Source organism: Protobothrops mucrosquamatus, unplaced genomic scaffold (genome assembly GCF_001527695.2).
Source record: "Protobothrops mucrosquamatus isolate PMUCROS unplaced genomic scaffold, P.Mucros_1.0 scaffold673, whole genome shotgun sequence".
In the NCBI taxonomy this organism is placed as follows: domain Eukaryota; kingdom Metazoa; phylum Chordata; class Lepidosauria; order Squamata; family Viperidae; genus Protobothrops; species Protobothrops mucrosquamatus.
In genome coordinates, this window is record NW_015386961.1 from 162,106 (window position 1) to 185,686 (window position 23,581).

Below are 23,581 nucleotides of genomic sequence, written 5' to 3' on the forward strand. Positions count from 1 at the left end.
TTTTTATCCAGTTATTGACTCCTTCCCAAAAACCTGAGATAGATAGATAGATAGATATGGATGTTTGATGGTGTTACAGATATTGTTGCAGGATATAAGCTGTTCCTAGTAAAACTGCTTGTTGCAATTGACTAATAGTGAATTTGTCAGTGCCCATGGTGCTTCAGTTGTTTTGGGATTGCACCCAAGGTGTCTATTACTATTGGTACTACTTTTGCTTTCTTTTGCCAGTCATTCTTTTTATCATCATTCCCCCCCCCTTTATTCCAATTCTGGGCTAAGAGGTTGCTGGTATTTAGGTGAATGGATGGCCAAAATTGTACCCTTACCTAGAATTATGTCCCATTATTATTAATTATTTTATTACAGGCATTCACTGCAAAAGGCAATTATTACATTTAATGGGACTTCCTTTGGGCAGATAATATATGCATGAACCTAGAGCTCTTAAAAAGGTAAAATATAAAATATAATTTAAGGTTATATCCTCCTTATAGGTTACAATGAGCCCTGAAGAGCAATAAAAATGAAGATGGTTGCTTCATCTCTGATGCCCAATCTGATGTTTTCTAATATCTAAATTATAACAGGATAGTTTATACAACCAGGGAGGCTTTTTTGATTTTCATTCTACCGTGAAAATACCAACTCAAGTTATTAAGGGTAAGTAATTTTGTTGTTTTCCCCTAGCTATGCTGCAAGCAGAGGTCAATGCTTTAAAGCTTTGTTTAAGTTGCTTTTTCATCTTCAACGACTTTAAAATGTGTGAACTTCAACTCCCAGAATTCCTCAGCTTGCATCACTGGGTAAGGAATTCTGGGAGTTGAAGTCCACATATCTTAAAATTGCTGAGGTGAAAAACATTGCTTTCAAGTAACAGAGGAAAACAATTTATCCTGCACTAAGTATTTGGGGTGGTTATTGTTTCCTATTTTTGCAGTCCTCTGTATAAAGTTTAAAATCATATACATGTCTAAGAAGTGTCTAATCAATGTCATTGAGTTAATTAGTTATTCTGGAAATTTGTAAAAGACTGTATTCCATTAGAAGTTTGAAATCCAAACCTGAAGAGGACAAATTTATTCTTGAAAGTCTAGGAAATAACGCTGCAGGACAGAAATTATTCACCTAGTGAACAGTAGTGAAAGTGAGTTTGCAGCACAACGAAAACTTGCCTTTGTCACCAAGGAAGAGTGAAACAAAGCCTTTCTATTGCTGGTTTTAAAAGAATGTCTTTAAAATCTTTCCGGTGATTAGATTTAGTTGTGATTAGCTACGGAAAAAACTTCTTTCCCTGACCGGGAATCGAACCCGGGCCGCGGCGGTGAGAGCGCCGAATCCTAACCACTAGACCACCAGGGAAGTTAGCTGTAAGGGTTATGTTTGCTGTATATCAACAGAATAAAAAATTATTGCACTCCTCTTTGGCTACTTCAGTACATAATCTCAATTGTTCTGATATAGGACCAGTTGCTGCTGCTTTTCTCTCTATATATTGATTGTTTCTGAAGAGAAAAGTCTATGTACACCAGGAACCTTTGCATGAATGAAAGCTGAGAGGGAAATTGAACAAACAGAATAGTATAGTACTCTAAGGAATAAATGTGCTCTGATTAATAAATGTAAAGTGCAAAGATTTATAACAACAGAAATGTCAGGCAATTACCTTATGTATTAATTAAATATATATCCTGCTTTTTATTTAGAAGCTCATGGTGCCCCCTCCTCCAATTTTTCACCACCTTGTGAGTTACAGTGAATGAAGATACAGGAATGAACCAAAGTCACCTACTACACTGAGTTTCTGTGGTTGAGAATAGAGCAGAGCCTGGCTTTCCACATCTGACACCTGCTAGAGACTGTGAGAGTTTTCTTTCTGAGCAAGAACACTTTTGTGGCCAGCCATGTCATGAATGGATAAATCACTACCCACAAAATAGTCAGAATATGCTCTGAAAATTCAAAAGATTCCTCTTCTGGAATTATAAACATGTGTAAAAACACTCTACCAGTGAGGGAGTATGATGGTTAAGGCACAAGACTAGAAGTACAATAGAGAAATTCAGCTTCAAGTCTATTTTTGCTTTGCTGGGCCAGCCATTTTCTCTCAGTTCTTCCTACTTCAGGGAATTATTTTGGAAAGATAGGAAGAAGGAGGAGATGTTTTGAGTTCCCAAAATGGAAAGATGGAATATAAATCTAAAGAATGAATGTTAAGGCAGATTTTTTTCAAAGTGTCCATGAAATGAAGCAGATTGAGGAAAAAATAACATTCGAACAAAATTATCGCTGGTCAGTTATGGAATAAGTAAGGCTTACTCTGAAGTAGTTAAACATATAATAGAATGCTGACTAACAATATAATCCTGTAGGAATGAACGTCAATAGCTTTTCTACTAACTGTCCATAAGCTATTTTCTTAAGAATTAGGTGTGAATGCTCTATATTATTTAATGTTGATATACCAAAAAGACACATACGTAAAAGACAATACAAACACTTGAAACTACAAGTTTATTTAGTGACCATTTAAAGTTACAACTGAAAAAAGTTACAACTGAAAAAAGTGACTTATGACCGTTTTCCCCACTTACAAATATTGCAGCATCTCCATGGCCACGTGATCAGAATTAAAATACTTGGCAACTGACTCATATTTATAATGGGGGCAGTGTCCTGGGGTCATGTGATCCCCTTTTGCGACCTTCTGACAAGCAAAGTCAATGGGGAAACCAGATTCACTTAACAACTGTGTTACTAACCTAACAGCTGCAGTGATTCACTTAATAACTGTGGCAAGAAATGTTGTAAAATGGGGCAAAACTCGCTTAACAAATGTCTCACTGAGCAACAGAAGTGTTGGGGTCAAATGTCGTCATAAGTCAAGGAGTACCTGTACCCTGCTTAACAACAATAGTTATGCTAAGGTTTTGTGCTTTTAGATCACTTGCAGTCTAAAAAAACCTATTTCATCAATGTAAGGCATTATAAGATAGGAAAACATTTTTATAATTGTTGAATTTGCTCAATAATGTATAATATTTCTTGATTTCTAGCAGATGTATTGAAGTGTAGTTTTATTTTCATAGTTTTTGTTCCTTCTCTCAAAGATAAGCTGTACTTCCCAGCCATACTTCTCATTCAATTATCTCTGCTGAAGATGTGGCAAATTTTTCTTGTTTCTGCCTGTTGGCCCTATTTTAAAATTATTTTTCCAGGAGCGAATTCAGTGTAAAGAAACAATACTTGTTGCAATGCTCGGTAAAGGAATGAAGCAAGGATATCTGGAAAAAAAACAAAACCTTGCAGCCTTTCTACATTCTTGGCCTACTTTCTCGAAGTTTCTGATAAATCTTCTGTCTTGCAGGATTATAGTGTAGACAGAGAATATCAGGCATAGATATAGCATGCTGAATCGTCTTCCACTTTATATGGATGGTCCTGCTGCAGCCTGTGTGACAGACCACCGACCTTGGTAGAAAAAACACCATGCCAATTAGTGGTTGTTAACTCTCAAGGTCAGAAGTACTTCTAGACCTGACAGAATTAACACCTCATTAGCAGCAACAGCTTGAGTAAAGATTGTACTCCTCTATGGCTTAGCTGGGCAAACCCCACCCAGCTGGGCAAACCCCAGCTGGGAACAACTGTTGTATCCAGTTTCTAACCTAGATCAATTCTTGCTTATTCCAAAGTTTGTTATAGAGAATACCACTTCCAGTGTTCCACTGACCTTGGATTACATTACATTGAAAAAAAGGACTAGGGGTGACATGATAGCAGTGTTCCAATATCTCAGAGCTTACCACAAAGAAGAGGGAGTCTAGCTATTCTCCAAAGCACCTGAGGGAAGGACAAGAAGCAATGGATGGAAACTAACCAAGGAGAGAACCAAACTAGAACTAAGAAGAAATTTCCTGACAGTTAGAACAATTAATCAGTGAAACAACCTGTTCCAACACTGGAAGTTTTTAAGAAGAGATTGGACAACCATTTGTATGAAATGGTTTAGGGCAGTGGTTCTCAACCTTTTTAATGCCGCGACCCCAACCGGTCGTAAGTCGAGGACTAAACCGGTCGTAAGTCGAGGACTAAGCCGATCGTAAGTCGAGGACTAAACCGGTCGTAAGTCGAGGACTACCCAACCGGTCGTAAGTCGAGGACTTTCCCTGCCCGGGAGCGCCGCGCATGCGTGGTTCCGCCCCCTGCGCCAGCCGAGGTGTAGCTGGCAAGCGGCAGAGACGGAGCAGGCCGACCACCAGCTGGCCCAGCTCAAGGGAGGTAAGGCACCCGCCGGAAAAGGGGAAAAAATGGCGGACAAAAAAAATGGTGGACAAAAAAAATGGCGGACAGCCTTGCTTGGCGACCCCCATGAAATGGTCGATCGACCCCAAATGGGGTCCCGACCCACAGGTTGAGAACCACTGGTTTAGGGTTTCCTGCCTGAGCAGGGGGTTGGACTAGAAGACTTCCAAGATCCCTTCCAAATCTGTTATTCTACATTACCACACTTCACAGTTCCCTTTTGATTCTAGAACTTGGTATGCAAACATACACACAATGTTCTTCCATCTTTCACTTGCAGGCAAATAAATGTGCAAATATATATTCAACATTCACCTTAGACCTACTGTTTGCACTGGCAACTTGGTGCACAAACAACCCCCATCCGTATTCTTACACCTTCATTGTGAGTATATGTTTACCTGGCATTTCAACACCTTCTATGGTTTTTTGTAGCTAGACTAGGAAAGCTTGCTTCTAGTTTAATTCAGATTCTCAGAAAGGAGAAGTTCTGAAGGACCAGAAGATATAAATAGTTATGGTACTCACAGATGTGCAGCCACAAATAAGCAGATCCCACAATGACAAAAATGCTGAGTTTCTGTTCCAAAAAAGTCTGAGGGGCATTCCAACGTATTCCCCATATTTTGTTTCAGTGCAACTTGCTATTATCACATTATCATACAATAATTGGGGACTTTCCTCAAGCATAATAATAATAAGCCTTATGACAAGTTCCACAGCCAAATAGGCAGTTGGACCTGAAAGTCTATTACTCAAAAATTAGTATGGATTTGTGGAGGAGTTTTGATGTGCAGTTGAAAACATTGCTAAAATAGAAATTGCTAACAGAGAAATATGTCTGCACCTAGGGAAACATCCAATGATGCAATATGTGACCATCTCATGCTATCTAGGTGTTTTTACCCACCTATTGAGTTCTTCCCAAGAACCTGGGATAGGCAGATATTATTGTTTGATGATGATGATTTGGAAAAATATTGATTAGCTCTTCCATTACACTGATATAGAATTTATTAAGCAGAAAGCACACACAATTATTTGCTAAATAAATGCATTTAAAACTGACCTTGGACAAGTTATGAAACAGCTGTTAAGAAAGTACTTGGATAAGAGATTACACAGTCCAGAGACAGAAGCAGAGTTTATTGGAGTGGGCATCCATAATACATTCAATAAATAATAAGAAACTCAAGATAATCCAACTTTGATTTTCTCTAGTATATAATGGGATAAAGAGAAACTTGGATAAGCATTCAAGACTCTGTTATTATGCCCTATATTAATAAAGCAGCATTCCTGGAATCCCTTCAATGGCTGTTTTTGACTTCGCATACCTCAAAAGGCTGACAATTGGTGATCTAAGATTATAAATCTGGTGTTGCATTGTCTTTCCAACAATGATGTAATTGTTTTTAGTGTTTTCCTGGTTTGGTGAATTTATAATTCTTCATGTAGCCATCATTTACCAACCACTCATTCAGCAACTGTTTGAAGTTGTGATGGTGCTGAATAAGTGTTACTTAAAACCAGTCCATGAAGCTCTGGCCTTCACATCATCTTCATAGCTATGTGATCACAATTTGGGCACTTGTCAACCAGCTTGCGCCTACAATTGCAGCACCTTCCCCACCAGCTTTTGATCACCATTTGCAACTTTCCCTGTCAGCTTTCCTTAAGCAAAATCAATGGGGAAGCCAGTAGGGAAGATCACATGTTGATCCCATAATTCCACTGTTCTTCCTGCACTAATCTTGCTTCCTCTATCCTTTCTGCCTTCACCCACAACCTCACTGAGTCTTCCCAGGCCTCTCCCCTCAGGGACCCCCATGCTCCTTATCTGGGACTCCAGCCACCTCGGTAAACACCTTCAGTGTTCAAATTGAGATTACTGTACATCAGAAAATCTGGATTTAAGTTTATCATATGAATAAAAATGAAAATCATCCTTGCACTATAATGATAGAGATGTATATTTCCTGGGAACAATTTATAAAGCTATCAAATGAAATAAAGCAAGCGGACCCCTGCCATATCAAGGGATAATGCTAGGAAGACGATTGAAAGAAATAAAGCCTTTGCTACTCAAGGGGGGAAAAAATCACTCACTGCTACAATTACTGCGGTTAAGTCATGTGGCAGGGTTAAATATAAACAAGCCAATATTTCGATTTAGCGATGATGGTGCAGTATCCACAAAACTGAGGATAACACAGGTGACTATGTGACAGGAGCAATCATCTTAATTGTGAACGTGTTGGGATCAGCGCTTTTTGAAAGCGAATAGTCTAGATTAGAAACAGCATCACTCCGTATTTATTGGGTTAAACCCGCACCGAAAAGCACAGCTGAAAGCACAGCTGAGGCTAAAGAGCATCTTTTAAAACCAGCAAGAAACAAGGCCGCCGTTTTGGCTAAAACCTGTTGATAAGCTACTAAGCCGTTGCAATTAATCATCCAGACAATATTCTCGCTGACGGTCCTCAGATGAAGGGAACGAATCGGCGCGGCGACAAAGAAAGGAAAGTTGGCGAGCGCATTCCTGCGTGTGAAGCAACGACTCCACGCTTCCTTCCCTAAAAATTTACATTTCTGTTAGAGAAAAGGTCACACGGGTGTGCGGGAGGCGGAGCTGGAGTGCGGCGGAGAGGGAGGAAAGCGGGCCGGCGGGCGGGCAGCGCTGCCTCCCGCGAAGTGGAGCCTTTAGGGATTTCTCGGTGGAACCAGCCGCGGAAGGGAGTGTGCGGGGCTGAGTGCGCGCGCGCGCGCAGAGCAGCCGCCGGGGAGTTGCGTCTGCCTTTGCCGAGGGAATATGCTGCTGCTGCGGTGGTGGCTGGCTTCTTGTTGCCAAACGGCGCCTGGAAAGCCACGAGCGGCGGACGCAGCCCTTGGCGTCTTCTAGCCGGGGACCGTAGCGAGCGGTTCCTCCTTCGGCGCAGCTTCCTTTCTTCTCTCCGCCCGCGGATGCTGTAGCTGCTTTTCGCTTCTCCGCCTCTTCCTGGGGATCATGGAGGAATCTCGGTCTGGCATCCTTGCGGAGAATCTGCCAAGCGGCAGCAGCAGCGGCGGCCGGGAAGGTCCGATCCTGGCTTGAGGAGACCCAGATCCACCCTCCTACTCTTCTAGCGGTGGGTATTTGCTACTGATGAGCCCGGGCCAGGCAAGCCGCGCGCTTGTTTTCCAGCCTGGGTGCATGAAGCCCTAAGGGGCGGGGGAGAAAAAGAACGAAGCAGCCTCTCGGCTCATAGAAATGCTGCATCCATTCCTACTCCTTCCTTCCCCCCCCCCTCCTCCGATTAGCATGGGAGGAATGGGCGCCTACTCCGTAGTACGTCGGCGGAGGCAGGCAGAGCGCTTGAGGAGCAAGCGCATTTGTTTAGCTGGCTTCAGCAAGCTCCTTTTTTTTTTTCCAGCCTGGCGATCCGAGGCGACGAAGAAGCCAGAGTTCAAGCAGGCATTAAGGGTGCTGATTCAGGGTGTGGGTGTGGCCACTGCCCGTTCCTTATCGGGGCCGCTTAGTTCACTTCCCCGCGTAATATGCTGACTCGCTAGTACTGTACTTAACTAGAAAATCATACCTGCAAGTAGGCGTTTCAAGAGGTCACATTCCTTTTTTTATTATGAAAGGGTCTAGCTAAAAGAGGAAAATGGAACTGCCTGTGGATTGCATTTATTGGAGGAAAAGATCCACCCATGATAATGTGCAGTTTGAACTGTCACTCCTCCCTTTTCAGGGTTTGTTTACAACTGTGTTCACCAGAACTCAGGTCATTTAAAATTTTAAAAGGGGAGACTTGTTATTGCCATATCTAGCAAATTCTGTCTCTCTCTCTCTCCCCCCCCCTTCCCTCCCCCCCCCCCCAGTGCGTAGGGTTTTTAGGTCTTAAGGGACAAATGGATAATTTTTGGACTTTTTCATTAGGATTTGTGCTGTGCCTATCTCTGTTTATCATGCGTATTAAAATGCACCATTGATGACATACACTGTCTTACATATATAAATATAAAGTATTTGCATTATGGTGGATTTTTCTATTTCCAGTTTTAGGTTTGCTGATATAATCTCCATCTTTGGAGCTTTAGTAGACATATTTTCAAGGATTTGAATGAAATATACCTTTAATCAGTATGACAATTTAAAAAACAACAACAACAACGTAGCAATATTGTCCATCTTGAGCTAAATGTGCAAATTTAAAAAACATTACTCTCTTCTGCCTGAATAATATTCTACAATCCTTTCAGTTTGGGAATAGTTATCTACTCCTAGGTCCCAAAGGTGTTGGACATATTGGACTTAATGCACGTAGTTCCAAAACAATGGGATAATGATATAACTCCAGATGTTGCTGAACTAAATTCCCACTTGATTTAGCCAGCATGGCCAGTGATGAGGGTTTTATTGTTCATGAATATATTGAAGACTAACTGAAACTAGACAACCCATTGGGTCACTGTTTCAGAGATATTTCCTTACTTAAACAGAAACAGAATGATCCCAGGTGGGCAAAAAAACAGTGGGAGTGGGAGCAACTTCCAACTTCCTGCCAGCTTCCGCATTGAGTTTCCTTGTGGGAAATTGACAGGGAGCGTTGGAAATGATGATCATGTGACCATGACTGGTGCAACAGTGTGGCAACACTAGAGCAACCCACACCTTTGCCAAATTTCAATCCCACAGGAGTTATGGGCTCTATGGGATTTTGGGTATATTTTTTAAGACAGCCCATTTGAGGTACATCGATTCAAAAATTGTTACTCCATGATGTACGGGTTTGCCCAATTGTAGCTTACAAACAGAGTTTTAGTATAGAGATAATGAGAACTAAAGTTCAGCATTGCATCTGTTCCTTTCACAACAATGTTGATTACAACATTATTTGAGTCCACAGATATTATTCAGCTCTTTTATTTTTCTTCTAATTGATTTAATTTCTCCTATAGAGTTAAATCAGGTTATGGTATGATTAGGTTATCCTAATTTTTCCTATTATATTTTATTTTTATTTTTGGTTCACATTTTTTCAAAGTAAAAAAACCAGAGATGGATAATAATAAGGGACACAGTGGATTATAAGTATTAGGGGTGTAACTCTCTGATACTCTTTCTGTATTCCAGTGATTTTTAAAGCTTTTAATCCTTTTTACTTTGATTTGATGCATACTGTATATATTTGGGTTTACCTGAAAGCCAGTTTGTATAAGATGTAACCCTTAAGAAACTAACATATTTATTAGAATATTTTGGATAAGCTAGTATAATGCTGATAATTTACATTGGAAAACTGACTGACATTGTTTATGATATATGTTTATAAATAATCATAGAACAAAAATATGTTCATACAGAGATCAATTTCATGTTTTTAATTTTTTTCTGCAACATTCTGCTACGAATATAGAATTTGATATAGATTTGATTGTGGTTTATTTTTTCACTTTTTATTTTCTATTCTATTTTCTATTTGAGCAACTAGCTTTCTGGAGTGTACAGTGGTGGTATATCCAGCAATTGTAGTGATTTGTTTATATCTAATAATATTAAATAGCACATATTTGCCAATTAATTGCTTTTTATTTGCTTTAAGTGATTGCATTTATAGAGTCAGTCAGAGAATAAGTAAAGGCATTTTGAGGTGGATCCTTTGATTATAAAGCAAGAATAATTATTTCACATACTTTAAAATCAGCATGTGCAAAAAGACAACTCTGTATAAAATGAAACTCAGGGTGTGTTTAAGGAAACACACAGAGGTGAGGTCTAAATCAAGGTAAAGTTTTTCTAGGGTTTCAAAGTATACTCGTGTAAGTTTTAAATGTGAAAGACTATAAAAATATTGCAAAGAATTACATGGTATAACCATGTTGACTTGGTGAGATGAGCAATACCTGAAGTTAGTTCTGACCCAACATTTATTGCCTTAATTCTTAATAGACTGACATAAGGTTATAAGATAGGATAGGATAAGAAAGGAAAGGATATCAGAAATCAATAGGAAAATAGTACTGGGCACACATGGAAATCCCACAAAATTGTTACTTTGGCTCAGATACACCCACAATACTGGAAGGGGAACAATATATAATGGTACCACTCATTATATGCAGTACAGCAGAAGAATACCATATTGAAAAAACAGCATCTTGGAATGGGAGAAAATTAGGATTAGAGGGGGTAATAAAGAACCTGCCCTCTTTAAGATTTATTGTTTGAGAGAATGATAATAAAAAAAGAACTTCTCCTTTCTGTTCTGCCACAAAACAACACTGCACTTAGTTTCTGGGCAAATAGCCAACAGCAGCACTGGGCTTTTAGCATTGTAACACACAGCAAGGGTGACTCAGGATGGTGGAATAAGAGAACAAAATTAATATTCCCTCCCTGAAACCTTCCTCAGCAACTTTGTAATCCAAACAGCTGGCTTTTGAAACAATAGAAATGTGCATGTGATATACATTTGATAGACAGACAGACAGACAGACAGACAGACAGACAGACAGAAAGATAGATAGATACAGTAGATTGATAGGAACCCAAGAAGGAACAATAGTTCTTTTGCAAAAAGAATGAGTCAGGATGTGGAGCTCCACTAAAGTTGATATTTTATGGATTATAAATAAGGGATGGGATATGAGAGGAAGATATATTTGTTTGTAACCTTTGTTTATACTTATGGTGCAAGTCACTTCTTTATATACTTCTTTTCTTTTTTTCATAAACTGCATTTATATCGGCTGCAGGATCCTTCAGTCACATGATTGTGATTTGCAACCTTCCCAGCTGGCTTCCAACAAGCAAAATCAATGGGGGAAGTCAGATTCATTAATAACACTATGATTCACTAAACCACTGCAGTAAACAATGAGAGGAAAATAAGGGCTGGGTCATGTGATGACTCATGTAATGACTGCATCACTTAGTGGCCAATTGTAGACATAAGCCAAAGGCTACTTGTATGGATGATAACTTCTGTATTAAAGATTTGTGAGGACAGGAAGCAAAGCTGATTTGTAGGATCGATATGGGCAGTATTTTTGGGGTGGCTGAGCCTGCAGTGGAGGAAAGAAGTAATAGATTGACATGGGTTTTTTTGGATGAGAGTACTAATGCAATAGATTTTCAGAGCTTACAGAAAAGAAAGGAGGATACGTCAAAGAAATCAGTGTGCCACAAATCAGTATCATCCTGGTATTTTGCTTTGTCATTTCTAAAATATGATGGCCTGTGCTTCTCCAGCAAGTGCTACATTAATCAAGTTGCCTCGATCTTGAGCCAGAAAGCAATTAGGCTGTCATAAGGAAATTGACCTCATTTCCTGAAAAATGCTCTTAGTCAAAATGCTGAAGTGCTGAGACACTGGTTTTATACTTTGAAGGTGATGTTGTTAGGCCATATTTCAATCTTCATTTACTGAAAGGCATGTATATATATTATAGCTTTATATTACTTAGGGCTAGTGACATGGAGCCCAATTGAACTATTGTGATTCCTCGCCAGCCTGTGGATCCGGCAGCTGAGTCTGAGGAATCAAATGAGGAGGAGGGGCCTGGAGTGCCTGGAGGAAGGCTCTGAGGAGCTCCAAGACTTACAGTCGGACGAGGAGCCTGGGCCTTCTACTTGGGCTCAGGCTGAGACACAGCTGTGCTGGGAGCCTGAGTTGGACAGTGATGAAGAACAGCTGGGAAAAATCCAGGATGCACGAAGGTGCAGGCAAGAGAAGCGAGTAGAACAGAGGAATGCAGTGGGGCGGCTCCAAAGGCAAAGGAAAAGGCATTAGGAAGCCACGCCTTGGCTGAATTATAAAAGGGAAGGTGTGGGAGGGGCTGGTTGCCAAAGGCAACTGTTTGTGTTAAGGATCAAGTTTCTGTGAACTGTGTTTGTTTGCCTTGACATTGACTCAGGTCTGTGAGAAAAGGGGTTGGTTTTTTCTTGTGGTTTCTGTCTGGTTGTTGGAAGAGGGGTTTTTCCTTGTGAGCATAACAAGGACTCTCATAGGCTGGGACAGAACAACTATTTCCTGTTCTGGTAGTAGAAAAAATACTGCATGTTGGTCACTAACATTTTGGAATGGGTTGAAGTAGAATTGTGGCTAATCTATACATGCAAAGATTGTCATGAAATAGGTTGTATTTATAAGGCCGTGCAGTGCTTCAGATTCATCTTGGAAGAACTTTTTCAGAACACTCAGACTGCAGCCATGCTGTCAGGAAAACTGATATGGCTTCTTTAATGAGTCAAAGATAAGTGCTGTGTTGGTACTCCTTGCATATCCCAAAAATCTTTCCCAAACTGAATTCAAAACAAACCACAGCCTTATTTTGTTTCTTTAACCATGATGGCCTCCAGATCTGTTGGACTACAGTTTCAAGAATATTAAATCAGCATGAAGGGAAAAAAGAGAGCTATATTTGAGCAATTGCTGTCAGAGTTATTGTTGAACACAGATGATTCATGAGTACTAATGAACACTTATTATATAAGAATTTTGATAAAATAAATCAGTAAAGCCCATAATCACAAAAGAAGACATTGGTGTATTCATTAGTAGCTTGATATGAAATTGCTTTATATTTGGGTTATTAGGTTCATCCTAGAGCTGCAGATATATTGTGGTCCTGTCAGGTTCAGCCAGCAAAGTCAGTGGTCAAAAAATTAGGAACTGTAATTGGAACAACACAGTTCAATGCTACTGATCTAGTCCAATACTATTAATTTTGATAGGCACCTCCTTGTGACAACTCAGGATTCAGTTTTGGGTCTTGATCATTTAAGGAATGTGTTTTGGGCAGTTCAAGACAAGATAACTAGTAATAGGATAGTGGGAAGGCACTGAAGAGAAAAGGAAGAAACTGGCCTGTTTAAGTTAATAGTTTAGCCGTTCTGTTGTCATAATTTTAATAGTCCAGATGGATCTGGAAATTCTGAGATTTGTAGCTGCAGTCCATCTGAAAGACTTAGGGCGGGAAAAATGAAATTGATGACTCTCATTTTATAACTATATTATGTAAGGGCACAGCTGTATTTTTTTTTAGTACTGTAAGAACAAAACCAGATAGTTTCAGACTCATCCACGCATTCCTCTTTTGTTCAGTCATGATTCATCAAACAGCTTTTAATTTATAATTACCATTTTAATTCTATCATGTATCTTTCATATATGTTATATATTTATCTTAGAGTTTATGTGGGGTTTTTTTTAGTAATAAGTGGTTTTTTTTTTGAGAAATAGTAATTTCTTAGTGAAAAGGATCTGGGAGAAAAGAACTTGCTTGTATTGGTACTTTAACTTCAGATGAAAGAAAAAAAGCAATGTTTTCAAAACACATTAACAAAATATGATCTTTTTTGATTTAGAATGTCATATGGCTCCGTTCGCCGTGCTTGCAAAGGACAGTTCACTTATTAACTTATGTGAATCTACTGGCACGTGGAAAGGAATTGGGAACTCACCTGTCTACGTGAAGTTTGACTTGCATGCCTGTTCCCAGTTCCACAATTGATGTACATAAGGAGAAGTCTTCACAAAGCTGGGTTCACATCTATTGCAAAGCCATAATTCAGTTTGCTTAACTTAATGGGTAAACCGAGGTTATGATTTGTAAATGATACCTTAACATATGCTGATAAAGTTAGTTGTGGCTTATATCATGGTTAAACCAATAATAGTTGACTTCATATTATGCTAGACTAATGCTTCAGTCCTACTAGACAAGATCTATTTTCAATTTGTAACGCAGGTTTGTAAGTGTCAGGTAGATTGCTACTATCACATGGAAGTATTCTTGAGGGAAGATCATAGTTGTGCAGATTGATTGTGTAGTGCTAGTGATCATATTTGGCTTGTCCTTAATTCTTTTTTCTAGCATTCCCTGATGCCAAGCTGAGAGTTGTACCAAACAAAGATGCATTGCAACAGCAGTGTGTAGTACAAGGAACAGTTGTGAGTATTCTTTACAGTTATTGCCTTTATAAACTGAACGAGCTGAATAAAACATTGCCTTTTCTCTTGGGACAAAGTTAGAACTAAAAAAAAGGCCACATATGTATGTCTGTCTGTCTGTCTGTCTGTCTGTCTGTCTGTCTGTCTGTCTGTCTGTCTGTCTGTCTGTCTTTGATAATTTTGAATATTGGAATCCCAGGTATGGACATTTAAAGTCAATCAGATAAAAATAAAGCACTCTGGGATGTAAGGTAAAAGGCTTTTTTTTATTATGTGCACATGCCTCACTAAAACCGTTATAGAACTGTTATGTAAATTTATGCGCTTACTCCCCCCCCTTCTCATTTAGCCCTTTGCTCTGATGATGTTAACAGGTTGTTAACGAAAGCTCAGCAATTAATAAAAAAAAGCCTTTTACCTTACATCCCAGAGTGCTTTATTTTTATCTGATTGACTTTAAATATATATATATATATATTCCCATTCTTTCTTGGCAGGATACATAGGCCCCCTATGTATTTCCATGTCCCCCAATGTATTTGTATTCAACCTACACTTATAAGAGGTTTATATTGGGACATGATAACGTTACATGGATTTTGCAGTGATGTGGCGTCGACACAGTTGTGCTCATCCAATGGGGTCTCCCCTGTACTGTTTAGCCAATCCACTTTGGACTCAGCTGCAGTGCAGCTCACATTGAAAACGTCCGTGAAGTGTGGGTATTCTTGCTCTTATTCAGTGTCCTGCTTTCTGTAGTAGATTTCACAGGCACTCCTTTTAGAAAAAACTGATCTTAATCCATCAAGTCAATTTCACATGCCAACTAAAAATCAAAGCAGAACTAAGAAGCTTGATCTTCTCTGTTTGCATAAACAGCCTGTAGCTTACTGTACTTTTGTCTCATTTCACTGACCAACCTCGAGGGGTGGGGGTTAAGTGAGCCATTATTTCCCCCTTCCACAGACAGGCTCACACAGGACCTACCCTGCATCCTGCAATCATGGGTTGAGCACCTGTTCACAAAATTGTGGTGACATGCCATCATTACAGCTTTTATTGGAAATTTGTACACAGCCAGATTCAAGTCTTGACAGCCTGGGCAGCTTTCCTTCAATTCCAACTGTTCAGATTTATTTTTAAAAATAGCCTGATAAAAGCACATGGCATATCCAGAAAATGGGTTATGGTCTATTTTTTACCTTTTCTGTAAAGAGTGGAACAAGGAGATTTGTATTACTCCTGAAGGTGCTGTAGCTTAAGAAGTTGGACTAGTGGTTTTTATATTTCTGCTAGTCGGCTGTAAGGAGCACTGATTGTCTTCTCAAGTCAACAAGAGTAAAAACAATCACACAGCTGATTTCAAGATTTTTTGGAGAGATTGGATGAGTGGAAACAATGCCATTTGCAAATGCTGTTAAGCAAAATGTTTTGAGAAATAGATTACGTTCTGTTTTCTATTTAATGGGCTTATCAGTGGATAGCTGGGTGCAGATAAGCTGACAAAGATAACTTTTTATTTATAAAAATATTCATTAGCTGTTTTCTGGCTCTAAATTAACAATACAATAATCTCCAATATAATGAGCAGTATGAAAAGAAAAAAGACAAAACATTAAAGTAGCTAGGAGAAGCAAGCCAAAAGCTTGTTGAAGTAAGAAAAAACATTCTGAAAAGCATGTCTAACGTTTAGAGATATAATCTGTTAAATGTTCCTAGGAAGGAATTTCTAAAATTGAGTTTCAACAAAACAGACAGCTTGCTGTTGAATCTTGCATTCTGTTATCTTTATTTGTCCTGAATGGTGTTGAAGGGTCGTGCACAATTGAAAAGTTTCTTAGGCAGCAGCGCACTAAACTAGAAAAAGTGCAGTTTGAACAAACTGGAATAATGAGATCAACATGGCCTATATTTTGCACCGCCTCTGGGTTGTTGTTTTTTTTTACTCTTTTCAAAAGCAGTGTCCAGTATTACAGTACTCAGATATGAGTATGTGTATTAGTGGCTGGATCTGTTTTATCCAAGGAAAGTACAGGTGCAACAACTGAATGGAAAGAAAACCTTCTGGTGGATTTATTTATGTTTTAGAGATTCTGTTGCCTTTCATACATATATCAGAGTAAAAGCATTAAGAACCCTCTCCCAAGATACAGTACATAGGTTGGCAGCCCAGTGGAAAGAAGAGGAATAAGGTTATTTTTATTCATTAGGCCAGGGGTGTCAGATTCAATTTCACTGAGGGCCGCATCAGCATTGCGGTTGCCCTGGGGGCATGGGGGGGCATGGCCAGAGTGGGTGCAGCCTACTGGGTGGGCGTGGATGGAGTGGGTGTAGCCTACTGGGTGGGTGTGGCCAGTTCTACATCATTCGCGTCAAGGGTGCCTATGGGGGCCTGGGCAGGAGTGGGAACAGATCTGAGGGTCTCTGGGACCGGGGCAAGTGCCAAGGCATGGTCCCCCGGGGCAAGTGCCAAGATGGCCACCACAAAATTGGTCCCCCGGGGCAAGGGCCAAGGCAGCGGGGGCTGTTCCCTCACTGTTTCCAGGATGGCTTCACGGGCCACATGAAACCACTTCGCGGGCCGCATCTGGCCCCCGGGCCTTGTGTTTGACATGTCTGCATTAAGCAGAAGAATGTCAGACTCGAAACGTACTGTCATATCAAAAGAATAAAACACATTCAATTACTTTGCATATCAAAATATATTTTAAAAGGGTCCTCACCTCTGCAGGCAACCCAAATTGGTCTAAAATATTATTTCTCATTTGAGCAGCCTTAATAATAAATTTGGGAGTGCTGCTAACTACATTTACCCTTGAATGAAGCAAGACAATCTAATGTTAGGATCCCAGTGAACCGTTTTAAATTGTAATGGATATAGATGCCAGGCTGTTGCTGAGACATACAAATATATGTATGTAATCTCTTTTATAGTTGGTGCATCACTGCACACTTCCTTTCCCAACATGGTATTTGCTAGAATTCCCTGTATTTTACCATGGAATCCAGCAGTTTGAATCGTGTCCTGGAAAAGACTATTCTTGTCCCTGTGTCAGGATAATAATCAAGTATTTTTCTGCTTTGAATGCCCTTTTTGTTCTTGGCCAACCATTTTAGAGATTTAGCGCTTATAAACAACTCTTTTGAGCATTGACATCCAGATTCGCTTGACTTGTCCAACGGAAAATATGTAAGAATGTGATAGACCATGAAGCACCATAGTTTAAAAAAAAAAACTCATTTACTCAAGTGGAAGCCAGAAACACGACTAACAGAGTTGGAGTAACTTACAAGGATCCATTTGTAGGGTCTTCCACCAATAATTAAAGGCTTTGAATTCATTTCTGATCACAGAGGCTGAAGTGTCATGGCAGTTCCCAAGACAGGTCTTAAAAAATAGCTCTGACAATGTACAGGTAGTCCTTGACTTACAACCACAATTGAGCCCAAAATCTCCATTGCTAAGCAACACAGTTGTTATGTGAGTTTTGCCTCATTTTATGACCATTTTCACCACAGGTGTTAAGTGAATCACTGCAGTTCTTAAGTTAGTAACATGGTTGTTAAGTGAATCTGGCTTCTTTGCTGATTTTGCTTGTCAGAAGGCTGCAAAGGGTCATCACATGATCACCTTGATCAACATGCATTTATGATACTGCAACTGTCATAAATAAATGCCTAGGTTCCTAATTTTGAACAGGTGACCATGGGGATGCTGCAAAGTTGTAAGTATGAAAAACAGTCATAAGTCAACGTTTGCAGTGCCACTGTACCTTCACTGAATGGTTATAAGTCAAGGACACTCTTTATGAGTAGGAAGGGTTTTAGTAGGCCCAACAATTCTGCCCCATAGTTTAGTATAGGTTGTTTTTGGTCTTACATACCTTTAGCACAGTAGTCAGAATGCCAGGGTGTTTATAACTGAGCATTTTTAATAGCATATTAGGGCTTACTTTAGCCCTGGCTGCATATTGTTTGAAGCGATCTATTCACGATACTGTGTTGGTAAAGATCACACCTTGAAATGAAAAGGCTTTAACTTGTTCTATATATTCAGGTCCAAATGCTAATGGCCAAATGCTACCACTTTGGCCTAATTAATTTTCAACATATTGAAAACAATAGGTCAGGGGTAGGCAACCTTGGCTCTTTTATGATTTGTGGACTTCAACTCCCAGAATTCCTGAGCCAGCATGGCTAGCTCAGGAATTCTGGGAGTTGAAGTCCACGAGTCATAAAAGGTTGTCTACCCCTGTAATAGGTAGATAGTTTTCAGAGAATACTTCTCAGGCCAATTTGAGAATATATCATGAAAACAATGTCATCAGACTATGAAAAACAGTAGGTTTATGAGAAATGTTGGTCATGTATACTTAAGGGAAAAAAGAAGTCTTGGCATGTCATTGGCATAGAAATTGAAGAGCATTGGTGCCAAGATATAGTCTTGTCTTATGGTTTGGTAGGTGGGGATGTTCTGTGTTAGGGCACCTTTAGTTCCTGTACAGACTTTTAGGTAGGTGTTTGTATAAAAGGCCTTAATCAGATATAGCTGTCTAGACCAGTGGTTCTCAACCTTTTTAATGCCGCGACCCCAACCGGTCGTAAGTCGAGGACTAAACCGGTCGTAAGTCGAGGACTAAACCGGTCGTAAGTCGAGGACTACCCAACCGGTCGTAAGTCGAGGACTTTCCCTGCCCGGGAGCGCCACGCTTGCGTGGTTCCGCCCCCTGCGCCGCCCGAGGCGTAGCTGGCAAGTGGCAGAGACGGAGCAGGCCGACCACCAGCTGGCCCAGCTCAAGGGAGGTAAGGCACCTGCCGGAAAAGGGGAAAAAAATGGCGGACAGCCTTGCTTGGCGACCCCCGTGAAATGGTCAATCGACCCCAAATGGGGTCGCGACCCATAGATTGAGAACCGCTGGTCTAGACTTTATGTTTAACCTAGCCAGTGTCTTTCAAAGAATCATCTATTGAATCAAATGCTACACGGAAATCAATGAAGGATACAAAGAGTTGTTTGCCTTCAGATTCATACTTAATAATATGATGTGAAAAAATTCCCTGTAGTAAACAGTCAGGTCTGATCCAGTTTGTTCTTCTAATAGCTTTTTTCTATATGAACCAGTACTTTATCTTGTTAGGAGATGTTTGGTATACATCATGCAGCTTACGGGCCTGTAGTTTTGGGGGTCCTCCTGGTTGCCTTTTTATATATATTTGCACTATGATGAAGACTTTCTATCTTGCTGGAATAAGATATGGGAGAGCAAGTTCTGCCAGCAGAGGCTCCCACCAAGTCTCTAAAGAGTTCTCTTGGTACTTTGTACCTTCCATAGGTACCTTGTTCAGTTTCAAAGTCTGGGTGATATGTTTGATTTCCACTGCAGAAGCTGGTGGCTTGCAAAGGATATTGTCAAAAGTATAGGTGGTCTCAGTGACCTGCAGCAGGGTGATTTCTGGTTGGGATTCAGTAGAACAAAGATGATTTGACCACCTATGGTTATCTATAATAATAATAATAATAATAATAATAATAATAATAATAATAATAATAATAATAATAATAATAATAATAATAATAATAATAATACAACAACAACAACAACAATAATAATAAAAAAATAATAATAATAATTATTATTATTAATAATAATAATAATAATAATAATAATAATAATAATAATTATTATTATTATTATTATTATTATTATTATTATTAATAATAATAATAATAATTAATAATAATAATTAGTATTAATAATAATAATAAAAAATAACTGCTTCCATCCTGCGACGATATCTGTAATACCATCAAACATCCACATCTGCCTATCCCAGGTCCTGGGTAAGGACTCGATAGGTAGACAAAATGCCAAATCCAGTCTGAACATCTGGCTGACTGTGTGATGATCCATAATAATAATATTGGAGGTCATCAAGTCCAACCCCCTGCTCAGGCAAGTAACTCTATACCATTTCGGACAAATGGCTGTCCAGTTTCTTCTTAAAAACTTCCAGTGTTGGAGCATTCACCGCTTCTGGAGGCAGGTTGTTCCACTGGTTAATTGTTCTCACTGTCAGGAAGTTTCTCCTCAGTTCTAAGTTGCTTCTCTCCTTGATTAGTTTCCATCCGTTGATTCTTGTCTTGCCTTCAGGTGCTTTGGAAAATAGCTTGACTCCCTCTTCTTTGTGGCAGCCCCTGAGATATTTGAACACTGCTATCATGTCCCCCCTCGTTCTTCTCTTCATTAAACTAGACACACCCAATTCCAGCAACCGTTCCTCATATGTTTTAGCCTCCAGTCCCCTAATCATCTTTGTTGCTGTTCTCTGTACTCTTTCTAGAGTCTCAACATCTTTTTTACATCGTGGTGACCAAAACTGGATGCAGTATTCCAAGTGTGGCCTTACCAAGGCATTGTAGAGTGGTATTAATACTTTGCGTGATCTTGACTCTATCCCTCTGTTAATGCAGCCCAGCACTGTGTTGGCTTTTTTGGCAGCTGCAGCACACTGCTGGCAGTGATGATAATGATGTTATTTCACAGTCAATAGATCAACATGGAACCATCTTCCTCTGGTGATGGGTATAGCATACCAATGGTGAATAAATGAAACCCATTGAACCAGAAGAGAGGAGGATCAACTGATCACTGCATATGGCACTCTCTTATTCCCTCCTTATACTACCCCTTCTCTATTTCCTCCCTCTCTTCTTCATCCAGCAGGCTTTCTGGGAAGTAAACCATTGTTTTTACCAGATGACTAAATCAATCATTTGCAGAGATCTTATGAAATTTGACTGAAAACCACATGTGGCCATCATTGGCAAAGTTCCTGATGTCATATAGTCCCAGGATAAATGGTTAAAGTTCAACATTATTAGTCATGCATTAGGCTTTGTTGTCAACTAGTTTTTGATTAGAACCAGTGGGATTAAATTCCTGCAATTCAAACTGAATATTGGCAACTGATGCTTGATGCTTTTTGATTACAGGCAGTTTTTAATGTATTTTCTTTAAAGCAAATCAGGGTTGAATGCCAGTGTATCTAGAGTGCTATTAAAATGCTGGTCTGAGTACTGTTCTGCTACTCATCTTGCATGTTTATTTCAGAAGTGCACATGCTTTGAGCTTTCTGGTTGTTAGAAAGTTATTAAAATTCAATTTTAAGTTGCTGTAGACTTTGTTCTTCTCTCTCAAACCAAATAGGTTACGAACCACATAATACTGATTTGTTAAACAAGCCACAGTGATCGAGTTAAAACATTATGCTAAGCCATAAATTCAAGTATGTCTGAATTTGTATGTCACAGTAAACCAAAAGTTGGTTTGTATGAGATGGAAGGCCAAAAAAGCCTCCTGCTTAATGAATATAAAAAAACTTGCCTGAATATTAAGGTAGAAAAACAGTATATCAGTGTTTGTCTATCTTGGCAACTTTAAGATGGGGGGATTTCAACTCCCAAAATTCCCTAGCCAGCGATGCTGGGTGGAGTATTCTGGGAATTGAAGTCCCCCTATCTTAAAGTTGCCAAGGTTGAGAAACACTGCTGTATATGATTCGCGATAAAATGCCTCAATGTGCTTATTAAATGGCCTTTTTAGAGTTGTTTTGTTATGACTTAAGAATGTGATATGAACTCAGCTTGTATAGTTTGTAAATCATAGTGTATATTTTGGCATTGTATATAAACATAGCAAATTGTGGTTTATTCAACAATGGATAGTTGAGCAATCTATTATTTACTGCATCAGAAGAAACAGATCATTGGTTTTCATAATTGGAGCATTTTGATCACCCAGGGTACTCACCATTTTAATTTCCCAGGATGTTTTTTTTAACCTTTATTTTTTTTCTATGTTGATAGTCATATTTCCAAACAAAGTGATGACTTGCAATCAACCAGCCAATGATCTTGTTTTCTAAAAGTGCTTCTTGGTGTACCTGGGATGAAGTGGTATTATTGGTAATGTACATTAGGCTTGAAGCTAATGCTTGGCTTTGTATCATTATATATATATATTCCGGCACCTTTTTTTGACGGATTTTCCAAGTTTTAAAAGTAACTTTTGAAAAATTGATGTTTGGTCCAAAATCATTAAAATGGTGCATGCAGGCTGCTTGTGTGTCGAGTCCGATGCATGCGTACTTCTTCCGTGCTGGTTGTGATGGCGCTGCTCGGCTTGTGGCACTGCTCAGCTTGTGATTGGTCGTGTGGTCGCACGCTGAGTGCTTACTGTGGGCGGCGAACGTTATGTTTCGTTACACAAGTGACATGTGTGGGTGTATATACAGTGATTGACTGTATGAAAGGTAAATAATTTCTTTTATTTTAAAAAATCGTTGGTGAATTGAAAATCTTTTTTTTAATTTTTAGTGTAAAATTTATTATGAACATTTGCCTTAAATACAATAAATTAAATTTATGTTAAGAACTGAATATATATATATATATTAATAAAAGATTAACAAGATATGAGTTCCGGCACCTTTTTTCTTACAAAAAAAACCCACACACACACACACACACACACACACACACACACGGACACCTAAAAGAATCAGAAAAGCAAAATATCCAATGGGGTAAGGAGCCTGTGGGGCACCAGAGGAGGTTTTTATTGGTACTGTGGTGCCTAAATTGGAGATCCTCATAGAACTAGATAGTTGTCTATCTCCTAAGCAGGAAGGCTTGAAAAAGGATAAATAGTGATCTAGCTAGACAGTGATCTAAACCAGGAGTTTTCAAACTTTTTCAGGTTGCAGAATCTGTTAGTTAAAAAAAAAATCCTGGATATCTACTCAAGAGGCAAAGCTCTAATAATAAAAACTTGGTTGAGTTTGAGTGAAGTTTGAAAATCCTTGATCTAAACCGTAGTTCTACATGTTATTGGACAACAGTTCCATCTAAACTTACCTAAGACATAATGATCATAAATTGTGAAATGGTGTTGTTGCAATTTCAATACATTTATTATTGAACCATGACCATTTAACCAACAACATGGATGCTTGCTTTTCATACCATGTTCTGCCTACTAACTACAAGTGGTTGTTTCTGGAAAGTTTTAAGCATTCAAAATAAATACTTTTGCTTAGATTTCTTATGTCCATTCCAAGAGAACTAAATAAAAGCTGTTAACTTGGCAGCTGCTCTCGAGATAGAGATTTTGTAATGTAAAAGTAATGTATTCCATGAAATTTGAATGTTTTAATTTCAGAAGAAGAAATTTCGTTATGACAGATAATTGCAATGTCTGAGTGTTTAAAGAATACAGAAATTATAGCCTTGGGGTATTTCAGTGGTCAAGGAAATAGGGATTGCTTAACAATAT

The 23,581-nt window shown here is 39.2% G+C and overlaps 1 protein-coding gene and 1 non-coding gene across 2 annotated transcripts in view; one reads left to right on the forward strand and one right to left on the reverse strand.

Annotated features, from left to right (window-relative positions):
• Positions 1–1,290: 1,290 nt before the first annotated feature.
• On the reverse strand, positions 1,291–1,362 carry TRNAE-CUC. The gene has a single exon. It is a non-coding gene; the product is annotated as a tRNA-Glu (tRNA).
• Positions 1,363–14,136: 12,774 nt separating this feature from the next.
• NCOA7 (nuclear receptor coactivator 7) overlaps positions 14,137–23,581 on the forward strand; it is a 60,091-nt gene continuing 50,646 nt past the window's right edge. The window contains exon 1 of the mRNA XM_029284514.1: positions 14,137–14,246. The gene's annotated coding sequence lies outside the window, so the exon portion shown is untranslated. The remainder of the gene's footprint in view (positions 14,247–23,581) is intronic.